Source organism: Coturnix japonica, chromosome 9 (genome assembly GCF_001577835.2).
Source record: "Coturnix japonica isolate 7356 chromosome 9, Coturnix japonica 2.1, whole genome shotgun sequence".
In the NCBI taxonomy this organism is placed as follows: Eukaryota; Metazoa; Chordata; class Aves; order Galliformes; family Phasianidae; genus Coturnix; species Coturnix japonica.
This window is the reverse complement of record NC_029524.1, coordinates 12394033-12411017: the sequence shown is the minus strand read 5'-3', so window position 1 is coordinate 12411017 and position 16985 is coordinate 12394033. Positions and strand designations below refer to the sequence as shown.

Here is a 16985-nt window from a genome sequence, read left to right as displayed (position 1 = left end):
ACCGTTTTATTCCAGAGTTTGAGTTGCATTCTTGGATGGGGTTACAAGCCTTTTTTACTGTGGGGTAGGAGCTCTGAAGCAGTGCCTTTCAGAGCTGCTCGAAACACCAGTAAATGGCTGCTTTCATGAGACTTATTCTTAATCAGAAGGCGCCTGGTACCTTATGGAAGATGGATCCTGTCAAGCCACACTTGGGATTATTTGTGATGAAATAAAAAATATGGTCAATAAGATACTTGTGGCTTGAGACTCATGAAAAATATTTGACTTGGTACTCAAAATACTTAAACTAGAATGATTCAAAATCAATGCGGAAGAGTAAAAGGATTAAACTGGCTTGGAAACACATCCCAAAACATAATTGTAAACAGGAAATCAGAATGGAGTGGGTGTATTTCTCGTGGGGTCTCCAAGATTGTTTTGTAGCCCTAAATGACCAAATGTTTTACAAGTGGCTATGCAGAAAACAGCAGTCAGGCACCAGCATGGCACAAGACACAAGGCCTCAGCTGGGGCTGCTTGGTGAGACAGGCAGGTGAAATGACAACTCCCTTCCGCTGCAGCCACTTGCTCAGAGCTCCTGGTGAAGTCCAAGAACACGTGATCCTCAAGGCAAAGCAGCACAAACAGTGATGAAATACTTGAACTGCAGCTGTCCCCATAAGAAGCAACAAACAACACTGTCAGGGTGCCCAGGTTCTTGTCTGGCTCTCCAGTCCATATGAGAAGAGTCATTGATGCAAAGATGGGCCCTACCAGTTAGGGGTGAGATTGTGCTAGAAGAAGTTGCAATGCGGAAGAGAAGTTGCTTATGGCATGTGAAGAATTAAGCTGTTCTAGATGGGATGCCAGGAGGTCTTTGACCTGCTAGTCTGTGAAGAAAGGTCCTTTTTTAGGTTCCTAAGTATGCCTGGATTCAAAGTAGAGTTTGCTCCAGCTGAGCTCCCAGCCATTTTCCCTGCTGATGAGTTTTCCTGTTTACTGTCGTTGCACAGGGTGGACTGATAGAGTTTATAACAACTTGGATGGAGCAGGGGAAGTTAAACGTAGCATCTGAGAGAATAAAGAATGAGGATTAAGTACTGTGCAGGCTATGGGGCTGAGTTAAGGCCATTAGCTGCAAGAAAGAAATGGCAGTGGTAGGCATTTCCAGATCTGAGTGTAAGTGTAGCTGGAAGCTACAGGGCAGCAGGACCTCCTGGCTCTACATAAAATAGAACAGTGCTTCCAGAGCTCCCTAAAATACTCTTGCATCAAAACTAATGAACAGATAATCCTTGCTTTCTGCTAATGCAAATGACTAGACAGGTAACAATGCCATTTAAAGCCTGATCCACCTCTGTACACAGAGTAGGCACAAAAGAATGCTGGCTTAGGTTTAGAAATCTGAGATGTGAAGCAAGATCAAGTACGGTTACTTGAGGAGGAAATAAGGGTCAGGATGTCCATGCATGTCCACACATGGCTTATAAAACTGGTGATTGGGTCGTCTTGGCACTGTGATGATGATGTCCCTACTGATGGAGCCTTCTCCTGCCTCACCTCCCAGTGCTGGCTGGCTGCTGGTTTTGTTTTTGTTTTTTTTTCCTTTTTAAGGCCTTATAAAAGGCTGTTTAGTTTTGCTTTTAAAGGGTGAAGAGGGGAAAAAACAGCTTCCAGAAAAAAACAACAGCTCAAGCTCCAGGAGCCAGATCTTAGCATGAGAACCCGACCCACTGTAGGGGAGGGCTGTGTCAGATCACTGCATGCTCCAGGAGCAAGAATTCAGTGCCTGCTGAAAAGCCACAGAACTCAGACCCTATTTGAAAGAGTAACATCTTTGATATAAAACAAAAACAAAAAACAAACAAACAAACAAAAAAAACCACCCACCACCCAGCCAATGAAAAGCCTCAGACATACAGGATCCCATTCATGGTGGGAGGGATTTAGTGGAAGTATTTTCCTCCTTTAAGGTTTGGCACAGCCTTAAAGGAGTCTCTTTAAAAGCTTCCAGAGCCGATTATATTTTGGATTGTGTTTCAAATCACCCTTCCCCCACCACGTTTGGTGGGTCCTCAAACAAGTTCCCAGAATAAATTAGACATAATGGTAGCAGGGATTTTTTGTTGTTGTTGTTGTTGTTTCTTGAAGAGGAGGAAGGAATAAATGACACCAAATTCTGTAATGGAAAGAGAAAAAAAAAAAAAAAGTAGTGTGTATCGGAAACTGCTGCTGAGTGACTCACGCTGCCGGACAAACGGAACCTCACTCATCACTTCATCTTCATCCTCCTCCTCCTCTGGTGAGAGAAAAAGTCTTGGAAAAATATCAGCACCCCCCCGCCCTGCTGCTTCTCCCGTGGCATCTGTACGCAGGGAAGCAATCCAAGCCACAGCAATGGCTTCATGTGCTTCTTGGGGCAGGCATTTTTTTCTTGGTGTCGTTTTAATGGCCAACTAGGAAAAGCCTCCGAGGTGACCTTGGAAAAATGTATGCGCCAAAGGAAAAAGGGGTTTTATTTTGGGGGGGAGGGGGGAGCAATGGAGTTTGTGTGTGCTGCGTGTTTGGAGGGTTGTGGGTTTTTTTTCCTAATAGCATTTTTTTCCAAATTTCCACTGAAATAAATGTGCAAGTTATTATTATTATTATTATTATTTTTTACGAGTGGGAAGAGAGGGGAGGATGCGCTGTGCGAAAGGCAGAAGGAGCCGGGCACAGCTCCGACTTCAATAAATGCTGCGTCATAGGAGTGCAAAGGGTAGTGCAGGGGGAAGGGTGGGACACACAAAATCGCTCTGTTTCTCCTCTTTTTGGGAGAGTAATCAGCATTTTTATGAAACATATGAGCAGTATACAAATCAAACGTGTTTTCATTACTACAGAATGGAGGGGAGCCGCCCCCAACCCCAACAAAAACCACCATCTTCTGCAAATGTTTGGCACTGTCTACCAGAAGGCCACTTAAAATGCAATTTTTTCTGACTGCCAGTTGCATCCAGCCCAGCTGTGGGCACAGGGAAGCATTCACCAGCACATTCCCTGCCCAGCAAACGCCTTTTCGGCTCTGGGAGACCTGGGCTAAGCAGGTAGATGCAATGGCTGTGTTCCACCAAGCTACATAGCTCGCTCAAGGAGACGCTGTGTCTTGTTTGTTGTTCACAAACAGGTTAGTTCTTTATTTTTCCCCTTCATCCCCATCTTTGGGCTTGAGTTAGATTGTGCATGACTGAAAATGGCCATGTGGATGCATCATGCTATGTCATGCTGTTTGTGATTGTTTTCTCCGCAGCTGAGGTTGTTGTCATCCCATGATGCCTCTTTCAGTCCAACTACTTTGCCTCCACATCTTCCCCTTATAAGGCTCTGCCCTCCATCTGGCACCGTCTGCTCTCTCCAATCCAGCTTTCCTCATTGCCAGCTCAGGTTTGTGCATCACGGTGTCTGCAGAACCACAAGAGCCCACAGGATGATGGAAAGGAGCGATGCCAAAAGCAAAGAGTGGCCTGCAACAGCAAATTGAGGCAGCGACAAGCCATCTGAGAACACAGGACAAGGGCAATGGTTTTCTTTACCCAATTGACACCCTGCAGGGATATATACACAAAATCTGCCCTTTTGACAAGAGACATCCTCTCCTTTAATTGGCAGGTAGCTACCTTGGAGCTCCTTTCCTCACCTACAGCCCTTCTCTGGGCTCACAAAGCTGAAGCCCCATCCCCATTCTGTTCCTGACAAAGCTGGGGCAACAGCAGGCCCTATTCCTGCCACCCCCCAGTGCCTCCAGGCTAGGGATGAGCCCCAGCTGCCTTCCCCAGCTGAGCCTGTAAGCAATTGCTGAACAGTAAATGACTTTCAGCTGGACTGTGTTAACTATGGGTGGTGCTGCCCTGAGAGATGGCTGCAGGGAGCACTGGCTCTATTTAAGGCAGTATACAACCCCTTCTGGGCTGTAAGCGTGGAGGGGATAGATATGTTGAGGTGGTGTCCTTGGTGGTTGCTTGTGATCTCTAGGAGTGCTGTGCTTGTGGCCCTGGAAAAGCCTTCCTGACTGTAAGTGTGAAGGCTTCTCTGCCTTCCCTGTCTCCTTCCTTTCTCTCATTCCACAGAGAAGCAATCATAGTATCAAGTGTTTCCTAATAACATTTTAGGTTGATGACTAATTTTTTAGCCATGTTGAAGGAGGGGTGTAGTAGTTTGACAATAAGCCCTGCTGTGAAATAGGTGGCTGAGTGAGAAGGGCACCAATGAGTCTGTGCAGGAGGGATGCTTCTGAAGTATCCCAGTTTCAGCAAAATCTCCATTGAGAAGCTAAATCTAATCCATTGCTGGATAGGAGTCTATGAGAAAATGAGCTTTGCTGGTGTTGATGTTTGTGGCCTTGCCTCCCTGGCTGTGGGAGGGAGACCTAAGCAACTTGCTCTCAAAACCCTCATTTTATCCTGGGTGAGGGTATTGGATTTCAATTTGGGCTTTGCAGATGGGTCCCAAATGAACTGGAGGACTCTTGAAAATTGCAGGGAGATCAGATGTGGGTTTGGATCCTGAAATTCCCGTTCCTTGCAAGGAGTCATCAGAGTGCAGCCTCAAAGGCTCTCAGCACTGAGTTGCTATGCCCAGTCACGGGCTCTGAGGTGATTTCTTTGGCATGCTTTGCTGCTCAACACCCTGGGTTTACAGTCTCATATGCCCACTACAGGCTCCAGGCAGGCCTGTGCTGTGCCTCTCCTGCTGTAGTCCTCTGAAGCTGTAGGATGTTGAGGAGGGCAAGAGTCAGCTTTCTGTATAAATCAGCTGATGTACTGTATAAAATGCAGGTCTAGGTTTTGAACCTAGAATTTTCTTTAATAACAAACCAGGGTCAATGAATGCAAAGCCCCACGCAGGGCCTTTTACTGTGTTAGTCATAGCTTGAGTCCTTTGTGTTCCCACTTTTAATGGTAAGTATTATCCAGCAAGCCTTGTTATAGCGTGGTCTTTGGAGAGCGTGGAAGTTGGTAATGATGGTGTCTGAACGCTGTTCCAGAGATCGCTGCTACAATTCACAGCAGATAATGGGAGCCACAGCCAGACAGATAATAGAACTGACTGAGATCCATTTATTGCTAAGAGACTGTCTGAATATTTGTACATAGCCTGAGCTACCCCACCCTCCTTCATCACATTTCCTAGGGGGGGTGGGGGAAAGAGGGAAACACAACAAAAAGAAAACAGAAGCCTAGAGCTGAATAGGGAGGAAATAAGAGATTTGCAGACTGATGCTTTTTTTTCATAGCTATTTTTATGGCCCTTGCCTTAACTGAGTCAGAGCACTATAGATTGCTAATGCATTTACAGCCTGCTTCTACAAGTGGAGTTCTGGGAAGACTGTGGGGAGTGAATGGTGGATGGTACCCAGCCTATCTGAAGCCTAAGGTAACATCTGATTGCAAAGCCATCTCTCCTCCCATGCAAATGGACAGAATGCTGGAAGGTTTCTGTGATGGGCTGCAGGCAAAGCCTGAAGTCAGGAACATAAGGGGTAGTCAGGCTAGGAGAGCTTGACCCAGTTCAGAGCAGCATAGTTCACTGCCACTTGGAACTTTCTTGGCCTTCATAAGCTTAGGCCTTGCAGAAGCTGACTGGAGAGGCAATTTCTGTGTGCCAAAATGCCTATCTGTCATTCAAGATACTTTAGGGTTTTGGTATTTGACTGACACCCCCACACGTCTGTCTGTCTGGGAAGTATTGGCAGTTCTCATAAAGCATGAAAGTTTACTGCTTTCCAGGGTAACTTCTAACATGGTGTTTGTGCATGTGGAAAGTAAAATACTTGTCTCTCGCTCTAATAAGTGCAGCCTGTCTTTCAAGAGGACCTTTTGCTGTTTTAGTACCTTTCTTATGCCTCTTGTGTTCAGTATCAGCTGTTTCTAGGATGCTTTTCCTGAGGAGCAAGGAACAGGAAGGGGCATTGTCCAATTTGCCAACAAAGGCGATAGTGATATTGCCTCCTCTTCCTATTTCATTGAGGTGATAGAGAACTTTTGTTGCAGTGCTCCTGTTCCCAGCTCTAAGGAGGATCTCAGGTCTGAGGACAGCAGCTTTGGTGTGGTTTGACTAATGACCACTAATGACTCATTGCACCAAGCCCGGCCACACTGATGGAGGAGGTGATGCTCTGATAGAGGTTTTCAACACCTGCCTGCTGAGTGATAACTGGCTTGGTTTCCTGGTCTCCTCTGTCAGCACAGGTTTGGATGCAGCCAGTAAGTAAATGCAGCCTTGTCCCCACCTTACCTTTTAAAATGCTTCGCTTAGTGTTGAGTACATGTCATAGTGTTGAGTACATGTCTGTGAGCCTATGATCTGAGGTTCTCATGGCTCCCAGATGTTGAAGCTGCTCAGCTGGTGTAGAATCCTTGCCAAGAATGTTTGCTGTGACCTTTTCTTTTTATGATCTGCTCTTTTTTTTTTTTTTTTTTACTTCAACTAAGGCCTTTACTGAACAGAGTCTGTAATGAGGCTTTCTTGCCCTGTTCCTTGGTGGTTACTTGATCTGATCTGTTCAGTAGCAGTCCAAGTTAGACTTGCCCCAATGAGAGGATAAAATAAACCGCTTTCATGTGTGAATATGTATAGATCCAAGTCTGCAAGCGTGCAGGTGACAGCGATCAGGGCTTGGATTGCAAACAAGGACTTGGGCTCTGTTTGTGGCTCTCAACTCTTGAGCCATATTATGTGGGTGTGTTGCCTTTCTCTGTCACATGGGTTGTGAGTTGCTTTAGAGAGAAGCCTTGTCTGTGCTTAGGAATGACTGCAGAGGGCTGATCACTGCTGCCTACAGTGGATGGGAGGGACAACAGCTTTTACTCTCACCTCTTTGAGAAAGGATGTGTATGTACAATAGTAAACAATACAGCTGGGTGCTCACCCAGCCCTTTGTACAGCAGGTACAGCATTCTGGGGGCTCCTAATATTCCATGTGCTAATCTAGAAATAAGTAAGAGTGCCATATTGCAAGACCAGAATTTAGCAGTCTCTACCTTGCTTTTTTTCACCCATCCCTTTAATATTGTCTTTGCAGGCTGGAGATATGTAATAGGATGTATTGCACAACTTGTAGAAGAGCTCTGCAAAATTCCCAGTGTCTTGAGTAGGTTAATGAAGAGGGACATTCTTACTCAGCTGAATGGAATACATTTCTGTCTTGGAGAGCCTTTCGTCTTGTGAGACTTCCCTGGGGAGACTGTGTGGAATAATGCTTCTGTTAGCATCAAATACTGGTTTTGAAACATTTCCTGAAGCTTTTGTGGAAGGAAGATGAATGATTTTTCCTTTCTGTAATGTGTTGGACATAATGCCAGCATTTTGGGACCCATTGGTTGGTCTTAGGTCCCTTTTGGATGAAAGGTCCCACCAATGCTCTGCAAAGAGAGCATTTGCTTTGTTTGTTGTAGACTCTGTAGGAAGGGTCACATCAAGAATACAGGGAAGGTGTTAAGAAAACTGGACTCACTTCCTCATTAAAAAATGTGCTAATCACAAAATACAAAGGTAAATATCGTGTTAAATTTGGTTAATAAGACGTTCTGTTACTTTAACTGAAATCTACAGTTTAGTTAATGGACATTCCTTGACTTCAAGGTCCATCTACTGCTTTCATTCACATACACTTAGACTTGCCTATCAGCTTCGTAGTTCTCACGGTTCTTAAATCTAGACAGAATAGGAATGTCCTGAGCTATGTCCAAGAACAATATCCGTATCATTTCGATGAGAGGAATTCCTATTCTGGAGGAATGAGTTCTAGGAAATCCTGCATTAATGTCATGCATCGCGCTTTCAAAATGTTGCTGTTAGGCCCTTAAAGCTCCTTCTGAGCCAATATTTAAGGAGGAAGCAAAAATCAGTTTTCTTTAAAGCTTGGGATCTGGTAAGGACTGTAGTCACCTAACCCCAAAGGCTGTGCTTTCCTAGTAACCAGGGAAACCTGATGTCTAAATGCTTAGAGGGATGGACATGACTACCCAAAAACTCCCTTTGTAGTTAGAAACTTAGGGCACAAAACACAGAGCTTCTTGCTTGTATTGGTTACCAAATGCGTGTGTAGTTCAAAAACAAAGCCTCTGAAATACCTTTCATGGCTTCATTGGCCTGGAAGAAGGAATGTGTGTTCCTTTTATTCTAAATTTGACAAGAGTCTCAAATATGGAGGATAAGGAGAAGGCTATGGAGAGAAGGTATGGCATATCTGATTAATTTCAACTGTTACTGATGGTGGAAAGTAAATCACATTGTAATAGCTATTAATAACAGCACTTAAACAATGACAAATTTATTTGAATCTGTACTTTCAGAAGTCCACAGTGGAGTCAGTACCTGAAGAACTGGGGCCTATTATCACTCTTCCACACCAGTCTCACAGATTTTTTTGGGCAGCTAAATAACAGTTTAAGGTCTTTTTTTTTCCCCTGGCCATTTACATTAAGCCAAGAAAATAGACTGAAAGCTGTCACTGTTCAGCAAATTGCAAGGCAAGCCAGAGCATGTGATGATTTATGAGTAAAACAGCAAGAAAATCAGTCTATGATCAAAACCTGCCTAAATTGTTCTGTGATGGAGCACTTGTATATCACTGCTCTGAGATCATGCAACTTAGTTGTGCAATGCAGTCTATGGTATGACATACATAGCTGCTTATCCTCTGGTCTGGTTTGTGTTTGCCCCTCATTATCTGCAGTTTTTAGTCCTGACTGGTCTGGGCACCATTAAGCCTTGTTGCTCAAGTCTTACTAAATGTTTCTTTGCACTGGATGAGAAAATGTGAGAAACCCTTCTGTTGCACATGGCCAGGAAACGGTGGGATAGACCTAGAAGAAATCATCTCTTCCTGCCACTGTAGAGTGATAGTGCATGAATGATAGTGCTGTGCAAGACAGAGCAAGGCTGTTCCTTGTGACTCTCTTTTAATAACACTACCTCCCCACTGGGAACAGGACAGCCAATTATCTCCCTTGAAGTTCTCAAGCTATTGCAGTAACATAACCTGCTGCCTGGAGACTTACTGCAAGCTGGACCTTGTATGAGGTAACATTTGAAGTTATTTTAATGCCTATGCTCAGCCAGCCACCTTGCTTGACTCTTGGAGGCTGCATAGCTCAAGGTGAGGAGCTTTGACTTATGAAGGAAGATGAAGCTTTAATACTCACCCTAGAAAGCTGAATGATTTTTCATGTCCTGATTTCAGCGCCTGCTTGTAGTCTAGGCAACTCAGTTTGCTGTAGTACTGGAGATAACCCAATGGTTTTGGGATAAGTCTTGCTGATTAGTGTGGAACTATGAGTAATAGAGATCCATATAGTTCAAAAAGGGAAGATCCTAGATTTTTGCCTAAAAATACAATCTACAGTTCAGTTCTTACAGCCAGAAAAGCCTTCATGATTCCAGGCAGAAGGTCTAGAGTTTACTTAGTCTTTATCTTCCCCCTGCTGTTAGGGAGAGACAGATTTAACAGATCATTGCTCTGATCTGTTTAACACTTTCAACTTCCCATGAGTTCCCAGAAAGTGAATTTCATGTTTGGTTGCCAACTGAAAAAGAAAAAATACGGTGGGGGTCTCTTATTACAAGCTTTGAGTTTGCTGATCCAGGCCAAGGAAAATCAGAAGCCAGGAAATATCCCTGGATAGAAAAGGAACTTTCCAGAGTATTTTAGATCCTCAGATAGTGTTAATGGACCCAGTTCTATGTTTTGGAGAATTTTACACTTGAAAATAAACTCAAGTGCAAAGGACAAAGAATTTAGTCATGGTAGCTTAAATTCTCTTCTTTTGAACCATGTGAATCATCAAGAGAGCAGGAAGCTCTCCTGGGGGTAATTCCATCCAAGACTTAACTGCCTCTGAATTAACCGAGTCCCCGAGCAGTCTGATACCACAGGATGCAGATGTTTTAGTTCTGGCAAGTAACATGAAACTACAAGCCAAGATTTGGCTATTTCTTTCCTTTTTTTTCATGCAAGTTGCTCTTTCAAAAAGGAAAAAAAAAAAAAAAGCAAACTTAATGCCTACCCACTCAGACTATAAGCCTTGTTTAGAAATATGAATGGGTGGATGTTCTCCTGCTGGCTTGGTAATTTGGTAGATGTTAACACAATGTAAATACAGTACAAGTACAGTTTGGCATGGTGTTTACAAAGACATATGGGAACTATCATTTTTATGCAACCTAGTATTGGGTTTAGTGCTTCTGAAGGGCTTCTGCTTTGATTGTGTGTGAGTTGGACTAGAGTATGAATGGATTATGAAGGGGGGAAAAATGTATGCTTTGTAAACACAGAAAAATGGAAAAATAGAGATGTATAATACAAAAAAAAAAGGGGGGGACAGAAGTCTAATGTCAGATAGTAGAAGGTTGGAAATGGAAGACTGTTTCTTTTCCTGTTTAAACAACTTGAAAATGTGCTATAGAGAGAGCCATCACTGACACTGCCTGCCAGTCTAGACCTGTTATGGCCCAATAGAGAGGTGGGCTGTCAGCCACAGATGCTACAATGAGCCTGTGTTAGCAAGTGGTGATTTAATAGGGCAGCAGAAATGTTGGATAGCTGCTGTCAGCCAGAGCAAAAACCTAGGAATGCAGGTATGAAATGCCTGCCTGAATCAATGAATCAATGTTACCATGATCTTCATGGGCATATGGGATGTTGAGACCAGCAGGGTCTTCCTGACCTCTGCTAATATAGCATGTTGTGGAGCATCTCTCCATATCCCATGACAGAAGGTGAGTGTGTATGTAAGCAAGGCAGAATGCCAGCAGTGCCTTACCAGTGTTGCTGTGAGAGGCATTTTGCCAGGACACAATGGCCAGGTGATGCTGAGGATGTACCAGCTCCCAGTCTGCACAACAAAAACAGGCCTGCCAACAGTTATTTATGTAATGCTTACTGTAATCTGACTTGGAGATTATTTTCTGTCCCCAGTTCTGGGGAAATTGGTCTAACTTCTCTCAGGTGAGAGAAACAAACCAATGAGGCTGTGGCAGGCTTTTCAGTACTGGGAAGAGTCCCAGCATGCACCTCATGTTTCCATCTGTGCCAGAAACTGGTCACTGCTTCTGTCTGAGATGAAACACTTTAGATGTCCAAGCTTGTGGGTCAGGAGGAGGAGGAAACTATTCTCTTGTTGGTCATGCCACAGCTGGAGCAAGTCAGAGAGAAGTCCATTATTAAGTCTTTTGCCTGCAAGGGACAAGAGACCATCATTAGGAAGGGTGACAACACAGGGTTTTCATTAAGCAAAGGGAAGGTTTCATGCAAAGCCAAGTTACTTTCATTGCTATGGAGGCTTCATGGCACTGCACTTCTCGGGTGTGGGCTCAGTCCCCCCATTGAGACTTGTTTATTCCAGGGCTCAGTAGGTTTCTGGGAAGTGCTGTAATAGCTGGGAGGAGATCCCATGGAGAGGGGTGGATTCTCTTGGACACATGCTGTTTAACAATGCCACTGTCTGCAGAGGAACAGAAAATAAACAATGCAAAATCCCTGCCGTAAACCATGCAGCGTGCACAAACACCAAAATATGAATAGCCTCTCAGAAGGCAGCGGTGCCAAGCAGCTTTACTGCTATTGTTTATTGTGGTGGAGGAGCTAGAACTAGCTCTTCAAAATAGACCAGCATTGCCAACTCATAATGGGTTAATGGTCCCTGCAACTGAAGTATAATGGTTCTTGGTGAAATGGAGGAAACATCTGTAGAAAGTAAGTTTGGAAGCAGTAAAAACTGCAGTGAATTAATTTGATTTTATTCAGACATCTCAGGCAGAAAGAGCTAAAAGGCCCTATTTGAATAGCTGTTGCAATTGCATGTAATAAAAGCTGAAGGATTGTCTCCATGGACAGATTTACCTAAGCACCAAGCAAAAGAAACAGGTGAAAGCATTCAGATGGTTGGGAGCACAGTATAGCTGGAATAGCTGAGGGTGTCACTGGGCAGGGAGATCTGGTATAAGGAAATTGAACTATGGTGAGAATGGAGCATCTGTGCTATTTACATTTCTGAGGAGGTGGGGGTGGTGGTCCTTAGAGCTGGATATTAGTAGCTGGAGTACATTAAATGTGCTCTGGCACTTACCTCCCACTCCATCTGCAAGGAATCCAGGTTGCATCCTCCAAGATTGTGCAGTGATGTCAACTGAAGTGTTTTAAGTGGTGTCAACTGAGAGATTTGCTTCTAAAGCATCCCAGTTATCTGAATTCAGATGTTTGTATAGACATGCTGTAGGCACACCAACGTGTGTTGGTTAGAGATGGAAATGGCTTATTGGAGTATGCCAGCTTCAGTTCTGCTGTGAAGCCCAGGAGCACATGTTTGGGCTGAGAAAGTGCAGGGCAACTCGATGCTGCCAATTGTCTCTTGTGTGTTTCTTCTTTGCATGCAGGCTGCTTGAAGATGGTTCTTCAATTCCATGCACAAGTTGTGGGCAATCTGTGGGGAACCTGTGGTTTGTGGGAAAACAGTTCCCTGAGCCTTTGCGGCCACTGAGACCCTGGAAGAAGATTCCAGCTCTTTGCACAGACTCACTGCTGTACCCAGTGCCCAGGTGGTAGGCTCTCATTTACCCTGTACTCATCCAACCCATCAGTTTGTGAGGTTGTTTCATGCTGAGTGGAGAACACTGCTGTTTTTCTGTTTCCTTGTTGTTTTGTTGTTGTTGTTTTTTCCAGAGTGAATTGGAAATATGGGCTTTCCCCAGAGGAAGCAGGTCACTCTAAAAGAAGATAAACAACACCTATACTAATTGTACTGGAAAACAGAGCAGCTTCTGCTAGGCTGCTGTGTGCTGTCTCTGAGCATACCCAGCAGCAGATGTGTTCCAAAGGAATGCTTTTATTATTATTATTATTATTTTAATGCATTTTAAGGACTGGAGAGGGGTGAGGTCAGGGAAAGAGTGAGACTGAGCCCTGGGGCCTGTCTTCTTTCACAACCACATCCTGTAGTGCAGATCAGTCAATCAGTTCCTTTTCCCCCTCCTAATTTTCTTCAAACGTAGGAGACCCACTGAAGGTTGCATGAAATAGACATGGGTAGTAAGCAGAGTGGTAGTGATTTGCAGCACATTCAGGTCCTAAACTTGGCTATAAGAAGCTCTCACAGCATAGTGCTGCACTTCAAGCTCTTTTGCTCCTCCCTAGCAGCAGGTGCTCTAATGATTAGAGCTATGGGAGTGAGGATATAAAAACCTGCAGTTAGTGCTGATGCTGGAGCTCTTCCTTTGGTCAAACACTTACAACTCAGCGCAGGATTATGCTTCTGCCAGTGAATCCAGTGAGCATTATTCTAAAGCATGTGAATGCCATCCAAGTGCTGCTAGAGGTTGTGCCATTCTTGCCAAATTATATCTGTATTGGCTCCGCTGCAAACCAAGTCCTGAAGTGGAAACAAACAAACAAAATGATGGGGACCCTTCTGGATCTGGCTTGCAAGTCTGGGTATCCATTTTGTTTGTCCTGTAAGCTCTCCAGCAATGAGGACAGTAAATGCCAGCCTCGAAAAAGTGTGGTCCTTCTTTTCTGTCTTGTGAGAGTGTGGACTTGCATCGCTTGCCCTGCTGCTGCTGAGCCTGCTACCAAGGACAACCATTCATATAGTTTTGAGGAAAGCCTCGGTAACCCAGAGCAATGTACCTTTAACATCATGTTATGTTGTTATGTAAGCTTTGGCAATCTCAAAAACAAGAATTTATTTGATGGACTGGAGGATCAAAGATTCCTTGCAGTCTATAGGGTTATTTGGTTTTAGCAAGAGTTTTGTTTGTGCTGTCATTTAGGAAAAGATGTCTCCAATTTATTTTTAGGTCCCCCTTCATTGAATTATTAGGCTTTGCCTGACAGTCTGGTGCAAAGAACACCTTAGAGAATTAAAGGAATTTTATCTCCTTCCAAACACCAGGGAGGTGAGATACAGAGCCTGAAACCCACATCCTCAAAGGAATGTAGATTTGTAATTTGCACTGAAAACTGGTGGAGATAGCAGCATTTCCTTAGGGTTAGGGTTAAGCTGATTGACTTTTCTGGTATATAAGCATGTAATTGATTATCTTGGAGGTCCTGGGGCTAAGCATTTTCCTTGGATCACGTCTGTTGGGGCACGTGGAAATAAACCCACGTTGTCTGAATCACTGCTGCTGCCCCGATAGCGTTCTTCCCTCTGGATCAGCTGACTTCAGCTCTGTCTGTAGGAGCCAGGTGTGAAAGTAATCTGATTTGGTGAAGTTATTACAGGTCTCTCCTTTCAGCCTCAGCACAAGACCTTTCTCTCTCAATTTTGTTATTGCCTTCTTCTCAGCTGCGCAGTTCAGAGAGCCTGGGCAGCCTCTCCTCTCCTTGCTGAACCTCTTGCAAGGAGCCGTGAATTGTTGAAAAGGGCTCTGCTTTGCTCTGCCAGCACTCCTTCACTTCTCTTTCCCCCCCCTCCCTGCAAGCCACAGTGAAGCAGTACTTTGCTATTCTTCGGGGTGGAGGGTGGAAATAGGTCACGGTGTCACGTAAGGCAGCTGTGCGTTAATACAGAGCTAGGAAAGCGGAGCGTGCATAAGTTGGATTGGAAAAGATGATCAGCTCTGCGGGATGAACGGGGATGAATTAATCCATCAGGGAGCGGTGGAGGCAGGTGGCAGCGCACAGCCCTTGCGGGGCGCCTACTGGGGCTGCTCAATGCGTCCCCTGCTGGTGAAGGGCGGCCTCGTTCTCTTATTATTTTCTATTTTTCACATGATCTGATGGTGATGGGATAAGAGGGAATGGCATTAAACTAAAGGAGGAGAACATTAGGTTAGAAAAAATTCTTTACTCAGGGCAGTGAGGTGCTGGCACGGCTGCCCAGAGGAGTTGTGGATGCTCCATCCATGGAAGTGCTGAAGGCTGGGCTGGATGGGGACCTGGGCAGCCTGAACTGGTGGGGTGTCTATGGTCTGTTTCAACCTAAACCATTCCATGATTCTTTCCTCATCTGTCTTTATCCTATTTATTAAAAAAATAAAAATCTCAGCCTCAAAAGGCAAAAGTGGTTGGTGTTTAAAATTAGTGCCTGCTAAAGGCATTTAATCTTGCTGTATTTCTGTAGGCACAGTGGCTGTCTTTCATTTTCATCAGCCTGGTTTACAGCATTGTTATTGTTATTTAAGGCAGGTTCACTTTGAGGCTGTCATTGGTCAGTGTTCATAGCTTCCAAGCTCTCACTCTAAGAGCCTCTTCAAAATCTTGGAATAAACCTATCTTTGTGCCTAGTTATTAAGGGCTATAGCAAGGTGAAATCTTTTGTTTTTTACACTTTTCTGGTAATTAATAGGGCTGGAATAGCACAGTCAGGGAACCTTCTGGCATTGTTAACATCTGCTGCTGCCTGAGTCGCACAGAGAAACAAGTGCTAAAATCCTGTGTCTAAAAGATGATTGATGTCTCCATCTTCTCCTGTTCTTCAGTCCATTTACTTTTCTAAACGCTTGGAAATACTGGTGAGTCTCCAGTCTAACCAGAGTTTTCTTCTTCTACTGGCTCTGTGGTAGTGATTTTAAGGTTAGCCTTAAAATGGGTTTGCCTAGAAAGAGAAGGATTCAGGCAGTTGCCATCAGCTAATAGGCACAAGCCAGAGATGTTCATCCAGTTGTTCCTGTAAGCGTGTTGTTTGGTGGTTGAGTTTGACTATGGCATGCAGTATGTTCTCCCAGTCAGAATGAGAACCTCAGCAGTGCCAGCTGCCAATTATACCTTCTGTGTTAAAAATAAATGTCTGATGTTTGAACTGGCTGGTTTTAAATCCTACCTTCACTCTGCTTTTGAAAGATCTTAGCTCCAAGGCTCTCTGAATGCTGTATAGACATTAAAAAGTTTTGATGATGCTCCTTTAAGGCTGCCTGGTAAGCAGAATTGCTCACATTTTCAACTTTCCAGAGGACTCGTGTACCAAATCTGTTCTTTACTTGTTTCTTCTTTCTTGCAGTTTCTGAAGAAGAGACACTGAAACAAACCCTGCTATCGGCTGCTGGATTGAATTCTAAATGCTGACCCACATGCGAATTTTGTGATTGGTTCCATTTGTTACAACGAGTGGAACTAATTCTCTGGATCCAAGTATAATTAGATGAATCTAGATCATAAGTCTGGGAATTGCACCCAAAAACATGAAGTTCATTTCCCTTTGTTCTCTCGTTTCACTGAATAACAATAGTAAGTACTAGCCTTTCCTGTTCAGAATCTATTAGGGCCAATGAAGGAAAAAGCACGGCAACCTATGGGAACAGCACATCTTTACAAGCTTGCAGAACTGAAGTGGTGGAGGAAGGTAGCTATACATGCCTCAGGGAGGTTACAGACAATTTGCTTTTTATTTTCTCCTAATACCGTGACCTTTGTACCTTTACCTGTATTTGATAGTTTTTATTACCTGTTTTGCTTCCTTGTAACGTGTCAGTAGTTTAACTGTTGCTTTGTCATATTGAGGTGATGCAGGTTCTTGTCAGTCTTGGAATGACTGGGATCAGCGCTTCTCCTCTTGTGTTTAAAGCCTGAAGACTTCTTCATGTCTGCATCGAGTCTGGCTTTTGTTTTTCTTCATCCTGAGAGATCTAACCCACTAGCAACCCCAGCGCAAACAAGAGAACAACACCATCTCTTTAGTATGGAAGAACGTATAACTGCTTCAGAAAGCATTGCTGTTGCAGCATCAATCTGAAAGCTTGACTATCCTGGAGCTTTTAGGTTGGTTACTGTTCTGCTAAAATAAAAACCTGAGCTCATGAGTGATCCTGTGGTGAGGCTTGAATGACTTGTTTTGCTTTGTTGGGACTAATTCATAAAATAGGCCCAGAGGAAATAGACAGGAAAACACTCAATTCATAATAACCCCTCCAGAGAATAACTCATTTCTTTCTCTTCCAGTAGTATTGTCAGGCTTCAGCATACTTATAAAAAAGACCTGGCACAGGGTATACAGATAACCTAATGAAAGGATGAAGAAAGGTTGTCT

The 16985-nt window shown here is 44.0% G+C and overlaps 1 long non-coding RNA gene across 2 annotated transcripts; it reads left to right on the top strand.

The window, feature by feature from the left end:
- Window positions 1-280: 280 nt before the first annotated feature.
- Window positions 281-16762, top strand: LOC107318302. Of its 2 annotated transcripts, XR_001557272.2 has the most exons (7): window positions 281-2284; window positions 2865-3148; window positions 3272-4032; window positions 5317-6224; window positions 12397-12558; window positions 15309-15474; window positions 15960-16762. It is a non-coding gene; the product is annotated as an uncharacterized LOC107318302 (long non-coding RNA). The 2 variants fall into 2 exon arrangements; XR_004308401.1 differs by lacking the exon at window positions 5317-6224 and having other exon boundaries at window positions 15309-16762.
- The last annotated feature ends 223 nt before the right edge of the window (window positions 16763-16985 follow it).